Raw genomic sequence first — 25,506 nt, forward strand, 5'->3', positions numbered from 1 at the left:
AAAAACCCTATTAAATAAGAAGCTAAAAATGCAAAAGGTAGCAAAAGCTAGTTTGCTGGAGAGAGAACGACAAAGGGGTAAACAAAACCGAAAGAAAAAAACGGATTTTTTTTCAGTTCAGTACAGTACAAAAAGGGAAAAAAATGCAACATCAACTTTTTGTTTTACATTTCAAAACATTTCACACCATTTTTATGATAATAAAATCATTCAAATCATGAAAACCTTAAATCAAAGTTTCAAAGATTTCAGTTTAGAGCAAAAAGTTCAGAAAAAGTTTCCAAGTAGAAACCGAACTAGACATTTTTTTTCTTTAATGAAGACAGTCAATTTTGCCATCTTACCAACACCGTTATCTTTATCATCCCTTCGTCCATTGAGGAATGTCCTTATCTACGTCCTCCCCTATTGTCAGCATGTATAGCACTAACTTTCCAAATTTTCTTCCGAGCTCTCTGTGCATGAAACCTGAAATAACAGCTATTTTCAGTTTTATATTTTAGAAATTTATGAATTAAGATTTTAAAAAACTGGTCTCAATATTTCTCTGTTTGAAGAAAACACTTTGTAATTATATAATTTTAGTTCATGCATTTGATAATTAAAAATATGAAACTTAATTAAGAGTACTTGGTTTTGTCAAGTAAGGATACCTAGATTACTTAAACAGATGTTATCTCTTTGGTCCAACTACTCTTGCAGGGTTACACAAAAATGCTAACAGCTGATAGGGATGTCAGTTAGTCTTAAATTCTATTATGCTCTTCTAAAATTTACATTTGGCATTATTAAGTTATATTTTCTGATATATAATTTATGCTAATATATGCTTATATAAGTACATAGTAATATATACCTTTTAACCATATAACTAGGATAAAGTCTGTTTAAAGGGATAAATCACTCAATGGGTAAAACCTATGAGTAGAAAGAAGCATGCATAACCATTGTGTTATTTAGCACATTGTGTTAAATTCAGTGACGTGCGGTCAGCTTTAAGTCTGGTGGGGCACTTTTTAGACTTGTGGACTTCAACTCCCAGAATTCCACAGCCAGGCATGCTCAGTTCCGATTTAAGCAACAGCATTTTTCCCCTTGCAAAATAAGTTTTCCCATTCTTTTTCTTCTCCCACCCCCTCCTTCCTCCCTCTCTCCCTCCCTCCCCCCTCTCTCAAACAGACACACACACAGAGAGAACTTGGATCCCTCTCTCACTCACTCACTCTCAAACAAACACAAACACAGAAGTTGGATTGGATATATTTTCCAAAGGCTTGAAAGCAGCTCCTCTGCCATACCCCACCCCCCTTTCCCCTGCTGCCTTCCAATCGGAGCCTTTGATTGCAATAGCAGTAGACTTATATACCGCTTCATAGGCCTTTCAGGCCTCTCTAAGCGGTTTACAGAGAGTCAGCATATTGCCCCCAACAATCTGGGTCCTCATTTTACCCACCTCGGAAGGATGGAAGGCTGAGTCAACCCTGAGCCGGTGAGATTTGAACCACTGACCTGCTGATCTAGCAGTAGCCTGCAGTGCTGCATTTAACCACTGCGCCACCTTGGCTTTGCAGGTGAATCATGTTGCCTTTTCAAACTTGTAATCAGTGAAGCTGGGCTTATATACTTTTATCCGTCTCTCTCTCTCTCTCTCTCTCTCTCTCTCCCTCCCTCTCTCTCTCTCTCTCTCTCTCTCTCTCTCTCTCTGTGTGTGTGTGTGTGTGTGTTTGAAAAGGCAATGTGGTTTTGTATGCAATCAAACTGTTTCAATTCCTCCCCCCTCCCCAAACAAGCACCTTTTCCAGCTGTTTCAGAGAGGATTTCAACTCTGCTTTTGCCTGCCCTCATGAAAAGAAAAAAAAGCCTCTAAAAATGCCCTCTACAGGAGGCAAGAAAACACGTGCCTCCTTTGCATAAGAAATTTTTCATCTTTTAACCCTTGCTTAACTCTGCTCAAGTGATCATAAACCTAGAGTAAAGGAGGCCCATAGTTCTCTCACCTCCCACTGCAATTAAGCACTAAGCAGAGTCATCCACTGTGACTCTGGCAGCAACTACCTCAGCCTTTTTCCTTTTAATTATTCTTTTCTTTTCCTCATGACGCTGGTGAGGCCACACCTCCCCTGACTGCATGTCCTTGTGATGATGATGTTGGGTAATGAAATGTCTGCAAGCAATAAACCAAGCTCAGAGAGCACCAAGGACTCTACATTTCAACCCTGAGCTACAAAGATTCTCTTCCATTAGATCTCATCTTGCAAATTTAAACATGGGAGAAAATGTATTTTCTACAGTGTTTCCTATGTGGCAAGTTGGTGATGTTCTTTCATTTTTTTTCAACAACTGGGATGATAAAATATTGAATTAAATTGAATTCTTCAGCTAAAGGGGATATCACGGTGGATACAATTTTCCCAGGAAAACCTTCATGTAGGATTTTTTTCTTGTTTCTGCTGTTTCAAGTTTATAAAAATGCAAAAAAAGCAGATGAGACCACCACATATATGAGGAACCATGGGGATTTTAGAGTAAAGGTTTGCCATTTGCCTTTGGTATTAGAACAATGATATCCTTATTTGGGTGGTATGAGGGCACCCTTTGTCCCCCTTCATATTCAAAGGTGCCCATTTCTTGTGAGCCATATAAGGCTCACCCCTAGCACCTATCCACAGCTAGATCAAATATTAAGGCCGTGTCATGAAACACTGATTGTGATGACTTTGACTGCTACACATATATATATCCAGGATCCCAATCCTTGTGCTGAGGCGTTGAGGAGTTGAGGTGCTGAGTAGCGGAGGAGCTGAGGTGCTGAATTGCGGAAGTGTTGAGAAGCTAAGGTGCTGAAGTGCAGAGGTTCTGAAGTGCGGAGGTTCTGAGGTGCTGAAGTGCTGAAGTGCGGAAGTGCTGAAGTGCTGAGGTTCTGAGGTGCTGAAGTGCTCAGGCACTGAAGTGCTGAGGAGCTGAGGTGCGGAGGTACTGAAGTGCTGAGGTTCTGAAGTGCTGAGGAGCTGAAGTGCGGAGGTGCTGAAGTGCAGAGGTGCTGAAGTGCGGAGGTGTTGAGGAGTTAAGGTGCTGAAGTGCGGAGGTTCTGAAGTGCGGAGGTTCTGAGGTGCTGAAGTGCTCAGGCACTGAAGTGCTGAGGAGCTGAGGTGCGGAGGTTCGGAAGTGCTGAGGTGCTGAAGTGCTACAGATCTGAAGTGCTGAGGTGCTGAAGTGTGGAGGTGCTGAAGTGCTGACTTCTGAGGTGCTGACGTTCTGAAGTGCGGAAGTGCTGAAGTGCTGAGGTTCCGAGGTACGGAAGTGCTGAGGAGCTGAGGTGTGGAGGTGCTGAAGTGCTGAGAAGCTGAAGTACGCAGGTGCAGAAGTGCTAAGGTGCTGAGGTGCTAACGTGTGGAGGACCAGCAGATCCTGGTAAGGACACACTTCTGGAATTATGGTCCAGTGGGTCACAGGTCACACTTCTAGAGCTGAGATGCCATTGCCCACCTTGCACCAAGCCTTGATGACATGTTTGCTTTCAGTATTTAGTGAAATGGGGGGGGGGGACAGACACCTTGGTGAATGTCTGTAAAATCCTGTTGCCAATCCCCATTTTAAAGGCAGATAAATCATAGAATCAATATAGAGTATCAAGAGGACTTCTGCTATTGTCGACCTCCGTTCTGATCAAACTTTGAAGAAAAACTGCAAACCTCAATAGTTGAGCTTGTTTTGCATATGAAGCTCTCATCACTATTGCAAATTTTGTTGATGCAATTGTGATGTCATGCGACCTCACAAAAAAAGTACTGTGAAGAAGTAACTTGTTGGGATACCTTTGCAGATTGGCATTTGGGAACAAAGTGAGAACTTTTCCCACACACTAAATCAAAACATGTACCTCTAGAAATTGTTTTGAATTGTTTGTGTTTGTTGTGGCATGAAAGAGAAAAACGTTCTTTGAATTGAAAGGCTCTTCATGGGGAATATTGATGGCCAGTTATATAGATCATTTGAGATAGTTCACAGATCCATGGCTGCATCCCAATGGTGGGATTCAGCCAGTTCATACCTATCTGGGCGAACCGGTTGTTAACTTTATGAGCAGTTCAGAGAACCGGTTGTTGAAAGAAATCTCCTTTTGTTTTTTTTTCTACTTTACAGGGCTAATCCTGTAAGGAAGGCAGGAAGGAAATATTCTGTTGCTGTTTCTAGCCTAATCTTTATTGCCCTCCTTACAGAAACTGCCTCTCTGGTTAACCCTAATTACATTGTAACAGCTAAGGTGAAGCGCCCATCGACCTGAGTGATAGTGAGTTCGCTACACCCAAAGAGTCACATGACCACCAAGCCACGCCTACCCAGCTGGTCATTAGGGCAGAGAACCAGTTGTTAAATTATTTGAATCCCATCACTGCTGCATCCCCTACATTGTAGGATTTACATTTTTAAAGCAATGTTAGTTTTGATCTTACCTGTTATAATCTGTTAATGTTTTATTTCATTTAGCTGCCTAGTGTTGCCTTTAGGTCAGATGGGCAACATATAAATAGGAAAATTGAATTCTGTGGGGTTTAGATAGGTAGATTGTAGCTTCTAGGAACAATTGAAGGGGTGGAAATCGCATGGGGAACAGGAATGTCTCTTACATGTTGAATTGTCTATCCATCTGCTTTCATGAAAAAGCTCATAAACTTCCCCTGTAAGTCATAGGAGATTGAAAAGTAGCTTAAGGTTATGGGACCTTAACAATTGGAATAGAAATGCCAAATATTTAGTTGAAAGAAAAAAAGGAAAGGGGAAACTGCTGGGGAGGGAAGGGCAACGCTTGTCCTAAAGGATCAGAGTAGAGGAATTTGAGGGCAAATGTAATTAACCAATCATGTCCTATTCTAGACATTGTCTCTCAAGTTTACATTCCAATTTTTGAAACAAAAATGTCAAAGCTATTCTGCCTTGTCACCTATTTCTTTATCTTCTAGTTTCCATCACTGATTTTACGATGGAAAAAGATCTGTTGAGAAAATTAAGAGAAAACATGAAGTGTCTCCAAAAAGAGGTAAGAGAAAATATTTGTTCATAGGCTGTCACAATAAACATGTGATGGAATCAGTGGTGGGATTCAGCCCGTCCGCACCTATTCAAGAGAACCGGTTGTTAACTTTCTAACCAATTTGGAGAACCGGTTGTTGGAAGAAATCTTATTTTGTTTTTTTCCGCTTTACAGGGCTAATCCTGTAAGGAAGGCAGGAAGGAAACATTCTGGTGTTGTTTCTAGCCTAATCTTTATTGCCCTGCTTACAGAAACTGCCTCTCCAGTTAACCCTTATTACATTGTAACAGCTAAGGTGAAGCCCCCAGCGACATGAGTGACATTGAGTTGGCCACACCCACCTAGACACATGACCACCAAGCCCTGCCTACCCAGCTGGTCATTAGGACAGAGAACTGGTTGTTCAATTGTTTGAATCCCACTACTGGATGGAATGTATAAAAATTTAAGAAAGACAGACAGGGAGATTAGGTAGTTAGAGACAGACAAAAAGAATATTAATTGTGGTTTCTGTTACGCCACGGTTAAGGCACCAACCTGCAAACTCAGAGACCGACATTTCTTGCCCCTCTTTAGAAGCAAAGCCAAGTGGGTCACCCTGAGCCAGTCAGCTTCTCTTAGCCCTAGGAAGAAAGCAACACCGAATCACTTCTGAAAAACCTTGCTAAGAAAACTGCATGGACTCATCTAGCCATTCCCTGAGAATCATTAAAAACTTTGGGTCTTTGGTCATTGCAGGAGGAACGATTGAGACTTCCTCTTCTGTCATCTACCACCGAAGAACGGAGACGTGCTGAGGTATATAATGTATACTTGTAGTTCACCTTAGAATATATTTATGAGAAAAATAAAAACAAATGATTTCTTCACAATTGGTAATTGTGAATAGTGCATGTGCAGCATATTTTATAGAGTATATATGTTCGCTTTATATTTCTACTATATGGATGAAATCCATACACACACACATCTATTCAATACAAACTAGTTTATTTGAAACTTCTATTCAAGAATGGCAATTGTCAGAGTTCATGCTCATTCTTGGTTGGCTCCTTCTTTGTCACATTAGCTAGTTTCTTTGGCCACATACAACACCAATGGCAGTGAAATAAAATGTAGATTCAGATTTTGTTTGAACCACCGTGTTTTGCGTTTCCTAAAGAAATGAACTAACACTAAATCGTTCTTTTTCTATCCCGGTGTGAATAACCTTTCTTGCCTCTATTGAACATCTACAGCAATAAATCGGGAGTTGCACATTTGTGCTCATCTTGACATGCATGATTTTAATATGCACAAATATGCTTGTCTACACCCCAGACTTTTTTTTCCTAAAGCGGATGTTTCAACAAATATCTTCTTTACACTGACATGAGAGAATTTATGGAAAACAAATTCATGTAATTCTTCTCATGACCATGAAATGAAGGAAATTATCAAGCAAGCGTTTAAAATTCATTTTGTTTTTCATTCTTCATGGAACTGCCAGGTTTCCCGGAGTCCAGAAAAGCACATGGACCAGAACCTCAGTTTAAAGATGCGTTCCCATCGGGTAAGCAACCTAGCATGTGAGGAATCTGTTGAGAGTCCAGTACCGAGAGACAATTCATGTCATAAGAAGAGGTGAAGAAGCCCAGTGGGGGTGATGGGGTGGGGGTAGGGGGTAGTGAGTGGGCTGGTATGGAAATATATTCCTGACTTGTGATGTATTTTGGCTTCTCTAGATTGTTCAGACAAAAACAGAAAAATTGGAAGGAGATCTGAAGAGAACAAGGGACCAGAGTTATATGTAAGTCTTTGCATAGTTCATCACATCTTTTTATAACCCTATTCACTTCACACTTTCAATACAACATTCATCATTTGTCCATTGGCAATGGGACTGGCCATTTTATGAAACAAGTGATGGAAAATTATATTCTAGTAAAGCTTGGAAAAAAAGGGTGGAATGTGTTGTAATTGTATCAAAAGGTTTATAATTCAAGTACAACCCCCCCCCCCAGGGCCTAATTTCTCTCTGGTCTTCATAATTTGCAGAAAGACAATGGAAATCTCAAAACTTCTGTTAGAAAAAGAGGAGCTCAAAGTCCAAATTCAGGAGCTTATAAAGGAAAACCACCAACTGGCCAAAGAAAAAGAGGAGCTCTGCGAAGAGTATACAGAGTATAAAGAAGAGATGAGCAGGTTAAAAAATTTAGATAGCCACCCTGACTTTCTCTTCCTTTCTCAGCTATTTCAATTAGTTTTAATTTTAAACAAGTTTTATAATTCAAATAAAAAAAACCTAAGGGAGCTAATTACACTTTGCTCTTGATATTTTACAGAAAAATTAGTTCAGAGGAACTTGGGCAGCTGGAGAAACTAAGGCAAGAGAACGAGAGACTCCGCTGCAAGGCTCAGAAAGAAGCTGCAGAGAAAGCAGAGCTCCTACATGAGAATAATGATCTCAAGGAAGAACTTTATAGGTGAGAAATATTTAGATAGCGATTTGACTTTTTCTTTCAAATTCAGATTTATTTATTAGATCCTTTAGGCCATATATACTGGATAAAAGAGATATTCCATTCATGTATTATGTATGTATGTATGTATGTATGTATGTATGTATGTATGTATGTATGTATGTATGTATGTATAACTGAGTAAGAGAAGAGCAATAGTTATAATGGAATGCAATAATAATTAGTAATTCAAGTAACAAATTAAGAGGGCTAATATCTATCTGGTCCTCATAATTTACAGAAAGATAGCAGTGATGTCAAACCTGACCGTAGAAGGTGAAGAGCTCCGAAACAAAATAGAGATTCTGACGTTCAAAAATATTGAACTTAGTGATGAGAAAGAGGAGATCTTCAGAGCGTACGAAGAAATACTGTGCAGGTGAGAAATTTTTAGATAGCCACCACAAAATACTTCTTCCAGAATTTCATATTAGGGTCTCCTTATCTTGGAAAGCTTGGAAAACCTGACATTCTCCTTACTTTAGAAAGAAATTAACAAACTATGTCTCTTATTCTTTTACATATACAAATTTAGGCGTTAAGTCTCATGGAATGGGAAGATACGTATAGAAGAGACTTTTCAATCTCCATCCCCCGGTGCCCAACAATATTTGTATACTTTCAGAGTGACAGTTTCCTGACATCAAACAGTTCCTGTTATTTTAACTAAGAATACTTTGTTGTTGACCCAGATTCACAGCTAACATTCTGATTTTTTTTCCAGAAAGGAACTACTGAAGATAGGCCGCTGCACCTTATTGACAGACAGAGACCAGATGGAAGACAAGAAGCTCAAGAGAAAATGAAGCCTCAGATGGCGGAATATCAATTGAACTCCAAATGGCTTAAAGCTTCGGTAGACAAAATTAAAAAATCTAAGGAACCCGGGTCAAATATTCTGAGGTGGCTGCAGAAATCTCTCAAACTCCTAAAAGAGGATTCCTCTGAACGGTCAAAACACACCCTGCCAGAATGGCTTAAAGCATCTGCCACCAACCTCCCGGAGAAATGTGCTAAAGCAGCCAGGGAGGATGTGAATGATTGGCTAGAAGCATCAATAAATCATCTCCAGGAAAAAGGGCCAGAAACGTGCGAGTTAGATGTGGAGGGATGGCTAAAAGCATCTATTATAGGCATTCAACATCTACAAAAGTTCAAGTCAGAGTCTCGTGGAAGCCGGAAAAAAAGGGATGGCTTGCTGAATCAATAGGAAACCTGAAGAAGGGGACTTCCTGTGGTGACGTCACCGTGCTTAGAGTGGAGGGAAGGAAGCTCTCCTAACTTCTAACTCTAATTCCTTTGTTTGGGCTCTTTTTGGAGCACTGTTGAGCCTGAAGGGGTCAACAGATTAAAGGGGATACTCTGTAGATGCTGGGGTGATAAGACAAATCCCCCCACAGATAGGAGAAACCTCCTAAACGGACAAGGAGATATCCTAAAAAGTTCAAGTCAGAGTCTTGTGGAAGCCAGAAAAAAAAGGGATGGCTTGAAGAATCAATAGAAAACCTGAAGAAGTAATGTCCTGAAGGATCTGAAGAATATGTTAAAATGACTTCGAGGATCCTTAGAAAGCCTGTCCATTTCTAGAGAACCTAGACCAGTTCCTGAAAAATGTCTTCCACAATCCTTGAAAAACCTGGAAGAGGAAAGTCCTGAAGTATCTAAACAAGATGCCAACAAATGGCTTGAAATAGCTATAAAGAATCTTGAGGAAGAAGGACCTAAAACGCCACTCCTAGATTCTCGGGAATGCCTTGAAGCCTCTATTAAAAGCATTCGGGATCTACAGAAGTCCAGATGAGAAGGTTTGAAAAATCAATAGAGAACCTCAAGAAGCAATGTTCTCAAGGAACCGTGGAAAATATATTTCAATGGCTTCAAGGATCCTTAGAAAGCTTTGTATTTTCTGAAGAACCTATACCACTTCTTGAAAAATGGCTTCAGCAATCCCTGAAAAACTTGGAAAAGGTCCTGCAACATACAAACAAGATGCCAAAAATAGCTTGAAGTATCTGTAAACAGCTTCAAAGAGGAAGGACCGTGAAGCATCCCATGTGGTCCTCAGGAATGGCTTGAAGCATCTATTAAGGGCATCCAGGATCTCAAATAATCTAAGAAATCAAAAACAAGCAGGGGAAAGATGAAGGAGAGAGTGATTTGGATAGAACTTGCTTGGTCAGAAAGAAACTGAAGTATGGATGGATGGCTTCAAACATCTTTAGCAAGTTTCAGACAGCCTGGTTCTACTGCATCCAAAACAGATATGCAAGCATAGCTACAAACATCTCTGCAAAAACTCAATCAAGAATCCCCAGAAGAAGCTAAAAACAATCTGGAGGAATTGCTCTAGGAATCCAGAGAAAATGTCCTGAAGAATCCAAGCAATAGGTGAATGATTAGTTTGAGATAGCCTTAAATGATTTCCATGAGGGAGGGCCTGAAACGCCCCATCCATTCCATCTTGGTTATATACTTGTCTCTCATTTCTGCTGCTACTAGTGTTACTGCGATCAAGATGACTAAATGAACAAACTGGAAATGTATCAGCAAGTATTTATTCTTTTGGTTTTCCAGAACGTCTTGGGCCTTTTTGGAGTGAGTGACATACTGTTTTACTAATGGACTACGGTATTCCAACGTGAGCTTCATAACCAATGAACCCTTGTCATCAACAATTTTTATTATTGTGGACTTCCATTTGGATGTTCCACATATCCCGGCTGATTCTACTCTGATAGGAGGTCTTTAGGGTCATCCTGGAGAGGTGGCGAAGAAGCGAGGGATTACTTGATTCCGGGAGATAGGCAGCTCTCCTGCTTGATCCCAGGAGCCCTCCCGACCAGTGGAGAAGAGAGACAGCCATTACTGGAATCAAGCTGGAGCAACCGAGCTGAAGTGGTGTGTGAAGAGAGGATTGGAACTAGATGAGATGATTTTCCACTTCTTTATTAGAGACCCACCTAAATAAAAGAAGTTTTAAAAGTCTCCAAAGTGCAGAAAGTGGCAAGTTTACACGGAGAAAAATTATAGACCGAAAAGAGAAATCACATTTTAAAGGAAGAATATGAAGTTTTACAATGTAGAAAGACTGAACTGGAATTTTGTTGCTTTTAAAAGTGACTTTGATTTGCCTGCAATATTGTTTGATTGTTGGAAGAAATTGTAAAAAGAATGTTTTTTTTTCTTTTTGTTGAACATTGATAATCAGCTGTTAGAGCTCTCCCTCATCTTGGCACCGAAAATTACAGTTGAGACACCATCTACTGGCCAAAGAAGATACTATATTATTATATGGTTGGAAAGAACCTTGAAAAAAATGAGTTGATATGAAAAAAAGAAAAGAAAAGTCAAGAGTGATAAGAAGAGAAAGAAAGTGAAAGGAAAACAAGCTGTCTTTTTGTTTCCCCTTTTTTATCTACTTGTTTTTTGGTGGCAAAAGTCCAGTCAGAGTCTTGAGAAAGCCTAAGGAAGAGATGGTTTGAAAAATCAATAGAGAACATCATGAAGCAATGTTCTGAAGGAACCGTGGAAAATATATTACAATGGCTTCAAGGATCCTTAGAAAGCTCTGCATTTTCTGAAGAACCTATACCACTTCTTGAAAAATGGCTTCAGGAATCCTTGAAAAACTTGGAAAAGGTCCCGCAACATACAAACAAGATGCCAAAAGTGGCTTGAAATATCTGTAAACAGCTTCAAAGAGGAAGGACCATGAAGCATCCCATCTAGGTCCTCAGGAATGGCTTGAAGCATCTATTAAGGGCATCCAGGATCTCAAATAATCTAAGGAATCAAAAACAAGAATGAGGAAGATGAAGGAGAGAGTGATTTGGGTAGAATTTGCTTGCTCTGAAAGAAACTGAAGGATCCAAAACAGATATGCAAGCATAGCTACAATCATCTCTGCAAAAACTCAGTCAAGAATCCCCAGAACAAGCCAAAAACAATTGTGGAAGAATGGCTCCAGGAATCCAGAGAAAATGTCCTGAAGAATCCAAGCAAAAGGTGAATGAGTAGCTTGAGAAAGCCTTAAATGACTTCCATGGGGGAGGGCCTGAAACTCCCCATCCATTTCATCTTGGTGAGAAAATGCCCTGAAGAAATCGTGCAATATGAGAAGCAGTAGCATGAGATTTGGGATCAAGTTGACAAAATGAACAAACTGGAAACCTCTCAGCAAGTATTTATTGTTTTGATTTTTAAGAACTTAATGGGCTTTTTTGGACTGAGTGACACACGGTTTTCTTAATGGACTATGGTATTACCACATGAGCTTCATAATTAACGAACCTTTGTCATCAACAGTTGTGATTATCTAGATGCTGCCTTAAGTTGGCTGGGAGGATAAAAGAAAGAGAGAGGAGGGAAAAAGGAAAAGGAAATAAGGAGAGATTGATATGGAGGAAGGAAAGGAAATAAGGGCCAAAGAACAAGCACAATTTATGCCAAAAAGCCAAGAATGGATAGACAATGGTAGAGCACAGAGAAACAAAGCTTTGGAAGTGAAAAGGAATCAACCAAAATCAGGAGAGTCCCTTGACTGCAGCATTGCTGGCATAACAATTCATCTTATGGGGAAGGAAAGAGGTGCATTATCAGGAAACCTCTCGAGACTTCCATGCCCATCAGACAGTTACAGACCATGGTCTCGTCCACAGTCTGGGCTATACACTCAGGGCCTTTGAGTATCATCATTACTACAGGCGAGTAATTTATGGGGTTCTCAGCAGCTGGACGGAGATCATTGGACCTGAAAGTATGGCAGCATGAATGGATTTCCAGAAAAATTGCAGACTACGGGAATTCTTTCAGCAGTTCCCAAAATGCTGCACAGCCGTTTGGACTACTCAGGTGATCCTGAGGATCAGGCAAACATCCAAGTGGTCTCAACAACTCTCTAAAAGAATGCAAATGACCAGCTGTCTGCAAGGAATATCAATCCTCTCCTTCCCACCACCCAATCAGAGCTGAAGAAGCTTCTTGAATGAAGAGGGAAACATCTTCTAAGACTTGATAGGTTCTTCTATTTAATTTGCCTTCTGCAGGTACTTAATAAAGCCTGAAATCTCATTAACTGGTGTGTTCATTGTGTTTGGATACTCAAGGAACCATTTATTCAGCCCCTGGGCTGTTGCCTGATACTTGGCGAAAAACACACACACAGACAGACACATAAACACATCTGATTTATCACATGAAATGTATTTTCTTTCAATAACAAAGTAAATTTACAATCAAACGAGGATCTCTGGTAAAACAATCTCTCACCAGAAATCAACTGGATCCATAAAGTATCTGGGGCGGACCACCAGAATGTGTCTGGCCTTGCGTGGGCAACCCAAAGCAGGCTGCAGCACTACCAAACCATCAACTCACACTATAATAGAATATTATGAAGCAAAGCCCGGGAAACAAGTTGCACTGATTTTTTGGGACGTCCAAATGACCTTTGACAACTTGAATTGGCAATTCATTACTACACAATTAAAAAACAGGCAATTTGGAAGGAAATTTATGAAGATGGTAGAATCAATATATTCAATTCAAATGGCAAAAGTACTAATAATGCAGATGTAACAGAGAAATATAATATTTTGAAAGGCTTAAGACAAGGATGCCCCCTATCACCCTTATTATTTATTTTAACATTAGAAGGGCAACTAACGGAAATTAAATAGGAACAAGAAATAAAAGGACTAAAAATTGAAAAAGAAGAATATAAAGTCCAGGCGTTGCGGATGACTTAGTATTCATTTTAGAAGAACCATTAGAAATGGGGTCCAAATTAATAGGAAAATATAGAGGAATTCGGCAAAGTGGCAGGACTTAAAATCAGCAAGAGCAAAACAAAGATCATACCCAAAAAATCTTACTAAAAAACAAGGAAGAGAATCGGAAGAAATAATGGGCATGCAGATAGCAAAAAAAAGTGAAATATTTAGGAATTTGGTTAACAGGAAAATGTCCAACAATCAAAGAAGACAACTATATAATAAGACTATGCAATGAATAAAAAAAGATTTGGAAAATTGGAAAAAACTGCAACTTTCACTTACAGGAAGATTAGCTGCAGTTAAAATAAATAATAAAATAAAATAATGTTTCAATGCTGTTCTAGCCCAAGCTCCAGTATCACATCATAGTGGACAGCCATTGGTTGATTTGTGCACTAGAGGGGATTGGAGGGTGTGTATGGTACAGAAGAACCTCTGGTCATGGCCATAATTCATTCCATAATTTTGGTTGCAACCTGATTAGGTCATGACCCAAACCTAACCAAAATTAAAGCAAAATTAATACAACGGCCACATGAGGACGTTGTTGCTCGGTGCTTACAAAAAAATGGCCTGGAAGGGGAAATTGGCAGTGGGCATGGTTGATCACCACCCAAGTATGTGTTCGTGACCAGATTCAAAACTTTTGTGAATTTCTTGGTCAGAACCCGATTTGGTCATGATCAGAAGTGTTCATGACCAAAGGTTCTACTGTATCTGCCATGACATTGAAACCTCTAGGTGTTTTGAAAAAGGAGGACATGATGTTTGGGCTTGGTTTGCCAGAACGTATCTCCATGACAACAGGTTTGTGACTTCAGACTGACATTTTGCTGTTATAAGTACCCGCAAGCACAGCTGAATTGTTGAATTGGGCCCGGATCCTCAGTTTCTGCTAACTCTTTCAGAATTTCTGCCAATCCTTCCTGAAACTGGATGTTCGGGGTGAATTTCATTCTACAAAGCGTGTTTTCCAAAGACGAGCATGCAACAGTCAGTCCAAAGCTTAAGAGCAGAGTCAGGCTTGTCAGCCAGTCCAAGGATTGAAGGTTCAAATGTGAAATTAATACACAGGGATCACATTTGAGCTAACCCTCCTTTCCTGCTAAGAGCAGAGAGGGAGCCAAGTCGGTTCTGTAGGCCGTCACTCCTCAGAATGTTGTTGCAGCAAACTGCCATTGTCTGATTCTTTACTCTGTTGTTAGGCAACTAACCGAATGGAACTTTCCATATGTTCTCCTCTCTCCTTTCATGGGCCATGACTGGTCAATGCTTCAGGAGCCAAAATAAAACAGCCAAAGGGACAAAGCACAACCTAATCTTGCCCCCTTCTGGATATAACATGGTTTAGTTGGATCACCATTGATCATAATTTGAACCTTCTGAGATGTACATATTGACTTAATTCCTTGAATAAAATTGTTGTCAAAGTGCATAATTTCCAGAACTTTAAACAAAAAAGACCAATTCCATTCAAAAGCTTTCTCTGCAAAACATGCCTTGTTTTTTAAGTTGTAAATATCCTAAGGCATCCAATAAAGTTTTCTTTGATTAACAGAACAATAGAGCTGGAAGAGACATTGGATGACTTCTACTCCAACCCACCCTGCTCAAGAAGAAGACCCGACACCATAACTGGCTGTCCAATCTCTTCTTAAAAACCACCAGTGATGGTGCAGCCACAACTTCTGGAGACAAGGAGTTCCACCGATTAATTGATTTGGAATTTCTGAAATAGGCTGAATTCAGATTCCCCCATCAAATTCAAAACCACTAAAACCATTTCTGGGGTAGGACTCTCAGCCAAGAAGCAGATGAGACCACCACGTATATGAGGAACCATTGGGAATTTAGGGCAAAGGTTTGCCATTCACCTTTGCTATTAGAACTATGATATCCCTATATTGGTGGCATGAGGGCACCCCTTGTCCCCCTTCATATTCAAAGATGCCCAGTTCTTGTGAGCCATATGAGGTTCACCACTAGCACTTATCCACAGGTAGATAAAACATTAAGTCTGTGTTATGAAACACTGAATGTGATGACTTTGACTGCTAAAAGAGACAATAAAATAGGCTAAGAAGGAAACAAAAAGACTAGAATGAATCCTCTCCAGTAGTCTACACCCTTATAAACAAGGATTAATACCAAACAACCAAACAGAAGAGAATATCCTAAGCAAGGAGAAAATTATACCCGCAACCCTGACATGGCAAATTACAAGTAGCCCTCAATTTATTACCATAATTCAGACTAGAATTTCTACTGTTAAGAAAGGCAGTTGTTAGGTGATTCAAACCCAATTTTATGACTTTTTTTTTTTGCCATGGTTCGTAATTGATAACAATGTTGTTAACAAGTGAATATTGCTTCCCCCATTGACTTTGCTTGTTAGAAGCTGGAAGAATAAGTTGCAAATGGAGATCATATGATCTGGGGAACTCCAACCACTAAAAATACATGCCTATTGCCAAGCACCCAAATTTTGATCACACGATCATGGGAATCATGCAATGGTTGTCAGTGTATTGATTATAAATCACTTTTCCCTGTGCTGTTGTAACTTTGAATAGTCATTAAACAAATGGTTATAAGTCAAGAACTAGTTCTGATTTAAAGCGACAGCATTTTTTTCCCTTGCAAAATAAGTTTTCCCATTCTTTTTCTTCTCCCTCCCCCTCCTTCCTCCCTCTCTCCCTCCCTCCCCCCTCTCTCAAACAGACACACACAGAGAGAGAACTTGGATCCCTCTCTCACTCACTCACTCTCAAACAAACACAAACACAGAAGTTGGATTGGATATATTTTCCAAAGGCTTGAAAGCAGCTCCTCTGCCATACTCCCCCCCCCATTCCCCTGCTGCCTTCCAATCAGAGCCTTTGATTGCAGGTGAATCACGTTGCCTTTTCAAACTTGTAATCAGTGAAGTTGGGCTTATATACTTTCATCCAGCTGTGTATGTGTGTGTAAGTGTGTGTGTGTGTGTGTGTATGTGTGTTTGTGTTTGAAAAGGTATGCAATCAAACTTTTTGAATTCCTCCCCCCTCCCCACACACGGACCTTTTCCAGCTGTTTCAGAGACGATTTCAACTCTGCTTCTCCATGCCCTGCCCTCCCCTCATGAAAGGCCAGAGCTCTGTCAGACTGAGCTAGTTGCTCCTAGAGAACTCTAAAAGGCCTCTAAAAATGCCCTTTACAGGAGGCGAGAGAATATGTGCCTCATTTGCATAAGGAATTTTTTGCTTGTTAACCCTTGGTTATCTCTTAAAAGGCAAAAAATTCCTTATGCACAAGAGGCCCCTAGTTCTCTGGCCTCCTCCTATGGTTAACACAAAGCACTGTTCAAGTCACTGTGAATCTGGCAGCAACTACCTTGGCTTTAATTATTTTTTAAAAAATCTTTAAAATTCTTTTTCTTTTCCTCATGACTGGTGAGGCCATGCCTCCCTTGCCTCTAATGACTGCACGCCCCTGGTTAAATTGTGTTTGTACTCAAAAGTGAGCATGATTAGTCAATTATTTCTCAATTTAATATTTTTTAAATTTTATGGCTATGAAGAATAATGTCAAGCTGGCCTCACTCAGCAACCAAGAAAGAAACCAATTAATTCAATTTTGCAGAATTAAGAGTACTTTTACTGGTTATGAAAACATAGCAGCTAAGCAAAGCAAGATCTGAGGCAAAAGCGCACGAAATCACACATATCAATATGTGACCAACCCCCTCCCTCTGGTAACCCTCATCCCACTGTCCAATCTGCAAATCCCTCAGGTGTCATGCGAGTTTCATCTTCAAGGAGCATCATCAGGTTGGTATGCAGGACGGTTGGCCTTGACCAACACCAAGCACCAGTCTCCAGCATGCGAGGTAGACGGTGAGAACAAAACTCCCTTTTTACAATCTCTCCTGTACTAAAACTTCCCCCTTCCTGTTTCAATGGCAGCTGAAAGCAAATAGCGAAGCAGAGGCTGACAAATATGTAATATGCCATTTCCTGCCAGAAATTGTTTTGGGATGCAACATGAAAAAAGGGGATTTCTTCTATGATTGGAGACAGTAATTGCATATATGACACCATTCATTATGTAAATAGATATTTTATAGGTTTCTATGGACAAGTGAAAGCAGCAATAGTATGTTAAGATTTTTAGAAATGTTTTCCTATTTTGGATAAATGTTTCATTTTTTTTAAGTGTAGATAGTTCAGTTACTATAATTAATTAGCTGATTTCATTTCAAATTACATATTTAAACATTTAAATCAAGTGCTATAGTAGTTTTAAAATAGTTGAATTTTGCTGAAGGTCTACAATACTGGTGCAGTTTATGATTTTGAGTAGAAAGCCTATGGGAGAATATCTAATGGTAGCAATTATGCAACATGCAGCAGATAAAAGTTCAACAACATAAATATTGACAGCAATTAGTGAAGAATTAAATGCACAATTTAAAAGGTAAGTGCCAGTTGAGAATTAAATACTTCAGCAGAAATATTGTTTGGAAGGAACAATAGGAAATTATTCCACAAAGTGTCCAAGATCATAAATGCATTAATACTAAAAGTCTTTGATCCGACAGAAGATATAATGTTTAGATTATTCCCAACTGACTTGGGAACATTTAAGCAGAAATGCAAATATCATAAATAAAAGATGCCATCTGAAGGGGGGGGGGGGAACCCTAGAAGAAGGAAAATAAAATTCTGGTGAGGGAATCAGAAAGAATGAATATTCGAATGTCATACTCTTCTTTATAAATGCAGGTCTCGGATCATGTTGTTCACCAGCATTAAACCCCTGATTATCAGAGTCCAGAAAAGGCAGATGGGAACCTCATCTGAATGGAAGACTATGGTATGTGTTACCAATTGCTCTATAATATATTGAAAACTGGGAAGAGATTTCGAGGTTGATCATACAAGCAGTGCAAAGACACTGTGAAAGAAACCTTATGCCACTGTGGCAACCCACTGATTTCTCATGAGAAGCTATTAGTTCTTTTTAATTAACTTCAAAATTTTATTGTAAATTTTCAATATTCCAAAGTTATTTGAACCCTTAATGTGCTTATACCTTTCTAATAACAAAATATTAGATAGCTTTTTGCTGCAAATTTCAAATTCTTTAAATTCTTAAGCTTATAATTAAAATTTTCTTTTATTCAGGATTGAAGGAAAACTCACCTGGAATTTTCAAAGCTCTCTAATAGATTAAAAGAAGTTAATAACAAATTTCCAAAAATGATTAGAAATTGAAGTTAGATAACTTAGTGACTTATAAAAGATGACTAGCATAGTTGTGATCAAGATGGCTATTCCCATTGCCTCCCAAACCTCACACTTTTGGGTCTGGGAGTAATGGGAATAGCCATCTTGTTCACAACTATGGTTGGTACCTTTTATAAGACACTAAGTTCACTAACCTCACTTTTATGCATGCCAAGAATAAATCCCATATATTATTATGGGTGGAATTATGATTCTTTCTCATTTTCTCTTCATTGATGAATGGTCCCCATATACCATCAGATATTTGGAGCATCCACGTGAAGCATACAAAGGCTTCATGGAAGGTGGTTGGCAGGAGGGCTTCTAGGGAAGAATATAGAATCAAGAAATATCCAATAAAGCAGATCCAATAACCGTGGCAAAGATCAAGGAACCAGTGAGTATAAAGTGAGGTTAGCAAAATTTCTAAAACTAAGGAATCTTTCTAGATAAGAAAATAATGAAATTTGCCAACATGTGCTCTGGATAACTGCTGCCTATGAGGAGACCACAGGACAGTGATTTCTCACACTTGTCATATAGCTGGCTGATCCTTTCAATAAAGAAGCATCTGAAGCATAGTGCGGTGTTCATTCCCACTTATGCATATATTTAAACAGATACTGTATTTTTCAGACTATAAGATGCTCTGGAGTATAAGACACACATAGCTTTCGGGGGGGAAAACAAGAAAAAATAAACCTGCCTCTGCTTCCCAGATATTTGCCTCCTTGAAGCAAACAGCAAACATCCTGGTCAGCTTCAGCACAGCCTGATTTACCATGAGCAGCTGATTGGCAGTTGGATCGGCCTCCTGGAATACCTTCTGTCAGCTGTTCCAGGCTATGGGGATCACCACCGCCCATCATCACCATCGCTGCCGAGTTCCCTCCTTCCTGTTTGCCAGTTCTCTGGGATTCCCAGGCCAGCTGACATAAACGATTCTTGAGTTTAGAAGTTCAGAAGTGATGTAACTAGCCTCACCACAACTTACCTGTAACTTTGGATTTAAGTAAAATATGAGATTGCCAATGTTTACTTGTTAAAACATGCAGAAGGACATTTTGAATCGAGAACTTCACCAGTTTACAGGAAAAAAATTCAATCCATTGATTACTTCCTGAAAATGTGTTCAACATTTTAAATCATATGTGTTTTCTGTTTAAAAATGAGCTACAACTTCTGGATCTCATCAGTGGATGGCCTCTAATGATAAATTAATTAGATACAGCTAAGCTTTTATCTGGGAGACTATCAGTGACTACTAAAGAACAAGGAAGATTTGTAAAACACCCTAGAAATACAAATTAGCAAGCCACTTCTGTTAATACTGCCAAGAAAAGCACAAAGTTTACTTCTACAAATGTAAAATATAAAGAATGATAGTTTTGTAGAAGATAACAGCATGTATTGACATGAAAAATGATACATTAAAAAACAAAACAAAACAAAAAAGATTACTTGTCCTTCATGCAAATGTGGATGTAATTATGACCCAAAGCCATTGAATAATGGAAGGTAAAACTATATATTAATCTCTGTCAGTATCACTGTAAACCAAATATTGAATAAGACAGTAATATAAAAAACTATTACATTTATATAAATATTTAGCACTGTTGCCCTAAATTAGTCTAGATAAATAGTTTATTATAATCATGCCATTTAGCATATTTTAAATTATTGTTTATGAATGCATTTATCCACAGAATGTTATTTAGCCAAACTATTATTTTTATTTTCAATTCAGCTGGATCCATCTTAATTTTATTGTGTCTTATTACAGCATTTACCTTGTTGAAAGGACATTGGAAAAATATCTGAAGGACAGTGAATAAATTGCACTGAAGCAATGGGTACTAGAGAGACCAAGCTTGCCTACAAGACCAAATGAAGAACAGGAAAGAAACATGACAAGGCAAATTATTACATGGCTGCTACATTAAAAAAAAAAAAAAGCTAGAGGCAAAGCAAATAAGAAGACCTGGCAATGACTAAGAGCAGGAAAGTTGAAGAAAGGGGCAGAGAGGCTACTTTTGGCTGTGTAAAACCAAAATTCAAAAACAAATGTATACAAAGCCAGAACTGAGAATATAGCAACAGACAACAAATGCCACATCTGCAGAGAATTTGAAGAAACAGAGGAACATCTAGTTAGCTACTAACCAGAAGAGGAAGATTACATAGACTGACTGCAAACAATGGCATGACAGAACAGCAACAATGGTGCATTGGAATATTTACAAGAAATACCACTGCCCTGCAAAAAAAATCTAGTGAGACCACAAAAGAGAAAATGAAGAAGTTAAAGTCTTCTGGAACATTAGAATTCAAACAGACAATCTATCTATCTATATAAAAACAGCTGTGTGTGTGTATGTTCCAGCACAACTCTGGAACACCTAGAGCAATTTTAACTAAACTTGGTACACAGATGACTTTCTCTGTGAGAACACATACTGGGGGGGGGGATGCCCCTAAAACTCCTCGTGGTATGTGTTCTGTTAAGATATAGCCTGTTGTGCCTTAAAATGGCTTCTACTGTATAGCACAGTGGAATTATCATGGTAATGGCTTTCACAAGGGGGCTCCCTCTGGTAAGGGGGAAATCCAAAATTAGAAATTACATTTCTCCCCTATAAATAAATACCTGGGCAACACCAGCTTATCGGCTGTCTTATAAAATTTCTATGTGATGATAATATTTTACATGCATCACTCCGTAACTTAGTGGGTTTCAGAAAAAAACAACAACCATGAGATTTATCTGGAACTTTTTCAATAGTAAGTGTTATTATCAAAACTATGTCTGAATTATTGACCTTCTGGAAGTATAGAGAAAACTTTCTGCATTATTAAGTGATATTGACTATTTATGCAATTTTTATGCATTTTGAATATGCTTGGTTTATACTTCATTTACATTCACATAAGAAACGGAAACAAAATGAAAAATAAATAAACAAGCAGTTTATTTGCTGAGCAATCCAAGCTCAGCAGAAGCTAACAGTCAATGAATAGTCTGGCTAATCCATATATCACTGAATTGCTGATAGGATTTTCCTCTTCTCACATCCCTTGAACCCTTGCATTTATTCCTTGGCTTTTGTTCCTGTATTTTGTTCCTGTTAAGTCAGTCTGACTTAACAATAGCCATCATTTAATGTTTATATTTTGGTGGATATGTGCTTCGCCATGCATAAAACCACATTTTTAGTATAAAATTGTACAAAAATAAATTTGCTTAGGATTTTAGAAAACTGTTACAAGTTACCGTATTAAGTAATAGGTTATATGCATCAAGAGTATAGTTCTTTTTTTTTCAAGATCTGCCTAAATTTTATCTCCTGCTACTCAAAGTCTTCTTCTATTATTACTTATTTTCTGTTTTTTTAATGATCGAATACCAAAAACAGAAGAACAATCAAGTATATGCATGAGTGAAGAAAAAAAACAAAATTCCACTATAAAACTGAGTCATATAAAATAACATAAATTTGATCCTGAGAGATAGGTGATACTATAATACTTTAAAGACTCATTGTTATTTAATAGATAATTATGAACTTAAGGAAATAATGATTGTTACAAATGAACAAATATTAATGATAATCTGAACACATAATGCTCAATGACAGTGAAACATTCAATTATGTTTAATGTAAACCAGTGATGTTAATCCTAAATTTAAGAATTGATGCACAACCTGTAACCAAATGACATGCTTGATGAAATGGAGGAAAGTTGTTCTTTTTTCTTCTCTTGCTTTTTTTTTTGTATGTGTTGTTTTGTTTAAAAATAATAAAAATATATCTAAAAAAGGAAAATAACATAAATTTGATCCCAAGGCCAAATTCAAAAGATATGTTTCCTGATGGCAATTGCAGTAGAAGAAAAATCAGCTATTTTATTGAGCTATTAGTGAAGCAATCCTCTAATAAAATATCTGCTATCTCACCTTCAGGCCAACCTAAATACCCAGTTAGATGTTGAGTTATTACTCAGAGAATTATCAGAGAAACAACAATGCAGAATTATACTGAAATGTACCATAGATATTTCTTGGAAGTGAACATTAGTATATCTTTCCCAACTGGAAAAATGGCAAGAATTATGGGGGAAAAATAGAAAAATAACATTGGAAATACCGTACAAAGAAAATTTATATAAAATGTTTCATAGGTGGCACCTTCTGCCAACGAGATTAGCAAAAATGTTTAGAAATTTATTACCAAATTGTTGGAAATGTAATCACGAATCAGGCATGTACTACCATATTTGGTGTCATGCAAAAAAAGCAAAATGGCAGAAAATTCAAATATGGCTGATAGAGTTAACTGAAGAAGAAATAGAATTTAAACCAGAATTATTCTTTCTGGGAATTATACATGACAAATATAGCAAAGGGGTAACCTACTTTACAATACATATTATAAGAGCAGCTAGAATGGTCTTTGCCCAAAACTGGATAACGGATAAAATAAAGGTTAATAATTTGGAAAAAAAACCTAGATAAGTCAGAGATGTTCTGTATCAAGATCATATATACTCATATGTTTTTGGTGTGCATTTGTATCAATCAATAATAATTTTAAAAATGACAATAATAAACAAAAAATAAATGTTTCCTCATTCAAATATACAAATGTGCCTCCAAATCATTATATTAAAAAGAAAAATAAAATAAATGTTGCTATTGCCAATCAAAAAGTGATTTGGTTCTAATTGTATTATGATTATATACTTACTTCACATCTTGACATATAGCAGTTTTTAATATGCAATTCATAATTTGTCTTAAATTAGTATAAATTCACAGGATCCTATTTTAAATATCAATTTGTCATAGGCTTCTTAACCTTCTGACACCCTTACACTGTGCTTGAGAATTAAGCCCATTAGTGTAATAACCATAATTAGTCATGATTATTTTAATTAGGACATTAGTTAATGATCTTTCATTTCACTGTTCTTGGTTGATCTAATGAATGAAATATTTTTGCCCACAAAATAGTACACTGGAAATGCCTTGTAACTATTATAGTTAGCAAGACTACGGTGATTAGTATCATTTTACATGAACACAATTATTAAGGTAAATTCTTAAATATATTTTGTTTATTATTTATTTCCAAATATGCTTTGAAGATCATATGGAGATAGAACAGTGAAATTAAAATGGGCATCAGGTCTATTAATTACAGTCAAAAATCAGTCTAGGCTGTACATTGCTAGTAAACATTCATTCCAGGGCAATAGTATTTCTTTGCCACTAGACATTTGTCTTTTGTTTTTGTTTTGTTTTTTAAAGGAAAGGGAAAACTAAATTAACTATTTTGATTTAGCTTTTCTTCAGCATTAAATTCATTTTAATCTATTTTCATTTTAGTTGCAAGATACATTAAAAATATAAAAAAGTATACTGTTCACAATTATATTCTAATTTATATTATACTTTGCAAATTGAATAAGTTCACATAAAGATTTTTTTTAAAAAAATCCACTGATTAAATAAAGAACATGAACATAATATATGGTTCTTTATGTCTGAAAAATCTAGAGAGAGATGAATTCATAAGTGACAGAATAGAACAAGTGATAAGTGTAAGGAATGAAGCTGATGAGTCAAGAACAAGAAGCTTCCAGGTGAACCAGAAATATTATATGAAAATTAAACTTCAGACTCAAGGCAGAGAGGGCAACAAATGATTTTTCATTGACTAAAAAGGTGGGGTGAAAAACCTGACATTTAAACTAAGTCTGAAATGAACCAACTAATCTAGCCATGTCATGCATATGAGCAGCTTTGGTAAGAAAGTTAAGTGCTGGAGAATAGGAATTCGCTCTTGTATCTGATATAAAGCCTGGCAATCTATTACTGAAACAGATTTGCAGAGTATTCATTTTTATCAGCTAAGTGTTCTCAATATCCTTCTCCCTCCCCTTTAATCTGGTTGCCTGTTTTGCATATGCTTCATTTTTTTTACACTACTCCCAGCAATGAATGGGTAACCCCACTGGCTACTTTACAGGGCAGAAACATTCCTTCAACTGAATTTACATAGTCTTTATGCTGTTTGGGATCTGGGTAATTTTACATCAGATAATATAATTGTTAAATCGGGTGAATGGATGAAGCAGACTCAGTCTTCAGCAAACAACAGCTCTTTATTAAGTGATAACTATGTGCAATCCAGCAAAGACTCTGTCTGGAAGCAGCCCTTTTATAGGGAGCTGTCGGACCATTCAACCAATCAGATTTGAATACTGTTCCTGCCAGAACAGAGGACCTTGGTAGAAACTACTATTCTGTTTGTCAGTATGTAACACCCCTCCCCTCTTAGTTGGGCTCGTCCAGCTTGTAACATACTCATGCAGGTAAGCGGACTTTCTGGTGACTCGCCCAGACCTGCGCAGTTCAGTTGGTGCTGGATCTTCGGTCAGGTCGGATGGACCTGTTGTCTCTCTGGCTTCACCTGGTAGAAGCTCCTGGAACTTTCCACAGGGCACGGCTAGAGTTTCTGAAACCAGTTTGCTCAGAACTCGCTGCGGCCCTGCAACTTCTCCAGATAAGTACCCCAGTACTTCGGGCTTGAGAAGTCTGTGGAAGGAGTGAATTTGTGCTTCTTTTGGGTAGGGCTTTGCTTAATTCATGCAGGAGTTACCTCTGGTTACCTAAGGTTGGATTGGGAGAGGCAGCCATGGAGTTGGTCAATGTGCCACCTCCAAGTTCTACCATCCTCGAGCTCCAATTGATACAAGAGAGGTCCGGTAATTCCTGTAACCATGGCAGGAATCCAGAGGAACCCCCCTACCAGCGTAGTTTTGGGCATAAACTCCTACGCTAAAGTGTGTAAGCTTGCAATTTAGGTTGCAAACCAGAAGCTTCTAGTTTATAAGGAACATTATAAGGAGAATTAATAAATATATAA

The 25,506-nt window shown here is 38.1% G+C and overlaps 1 long non-coding RNA gene across 1 annotated transcript; it reads right to left on the minus strand.

Moving 5' to 3' along the window:
- Positions 1–341: 341 nt before the first annotated feature.
- LOC148043885 (uncharacterized) lies at positions 342–2,832 on the minus strand. Its single transcript, XR_015697826.1, has 3 exons — positions 2,056–2,832; positions 857–918; positions 342–468 (listed from the first exon to the last, which is right to left on the minus strand). It is a non-coding gene; the product is annotated as an uncharacterized LOC148043885 (long non-coding RNA).
- Between the last annotated feature and the right edge of the window lie 22,674 nt (positions 2,833–25,506).

Source organism: Thamnophis sirtalis, unplaced genomic scaffold (genome assembly GCF_051295495.1).
Source record: "Thamnophis sirtalis isolate CommonGarterSnake01/CBP01778 unplaced genomic scaffold, rThaSir2_p1.2 scaffold_10, whole genome shotgun sequence".
NCBI lineage: Eukaryota > Metazoa > Chordata > Lepidosauria > Squamata > Natricidae > Thamnophis > Thamnophis sirtalis.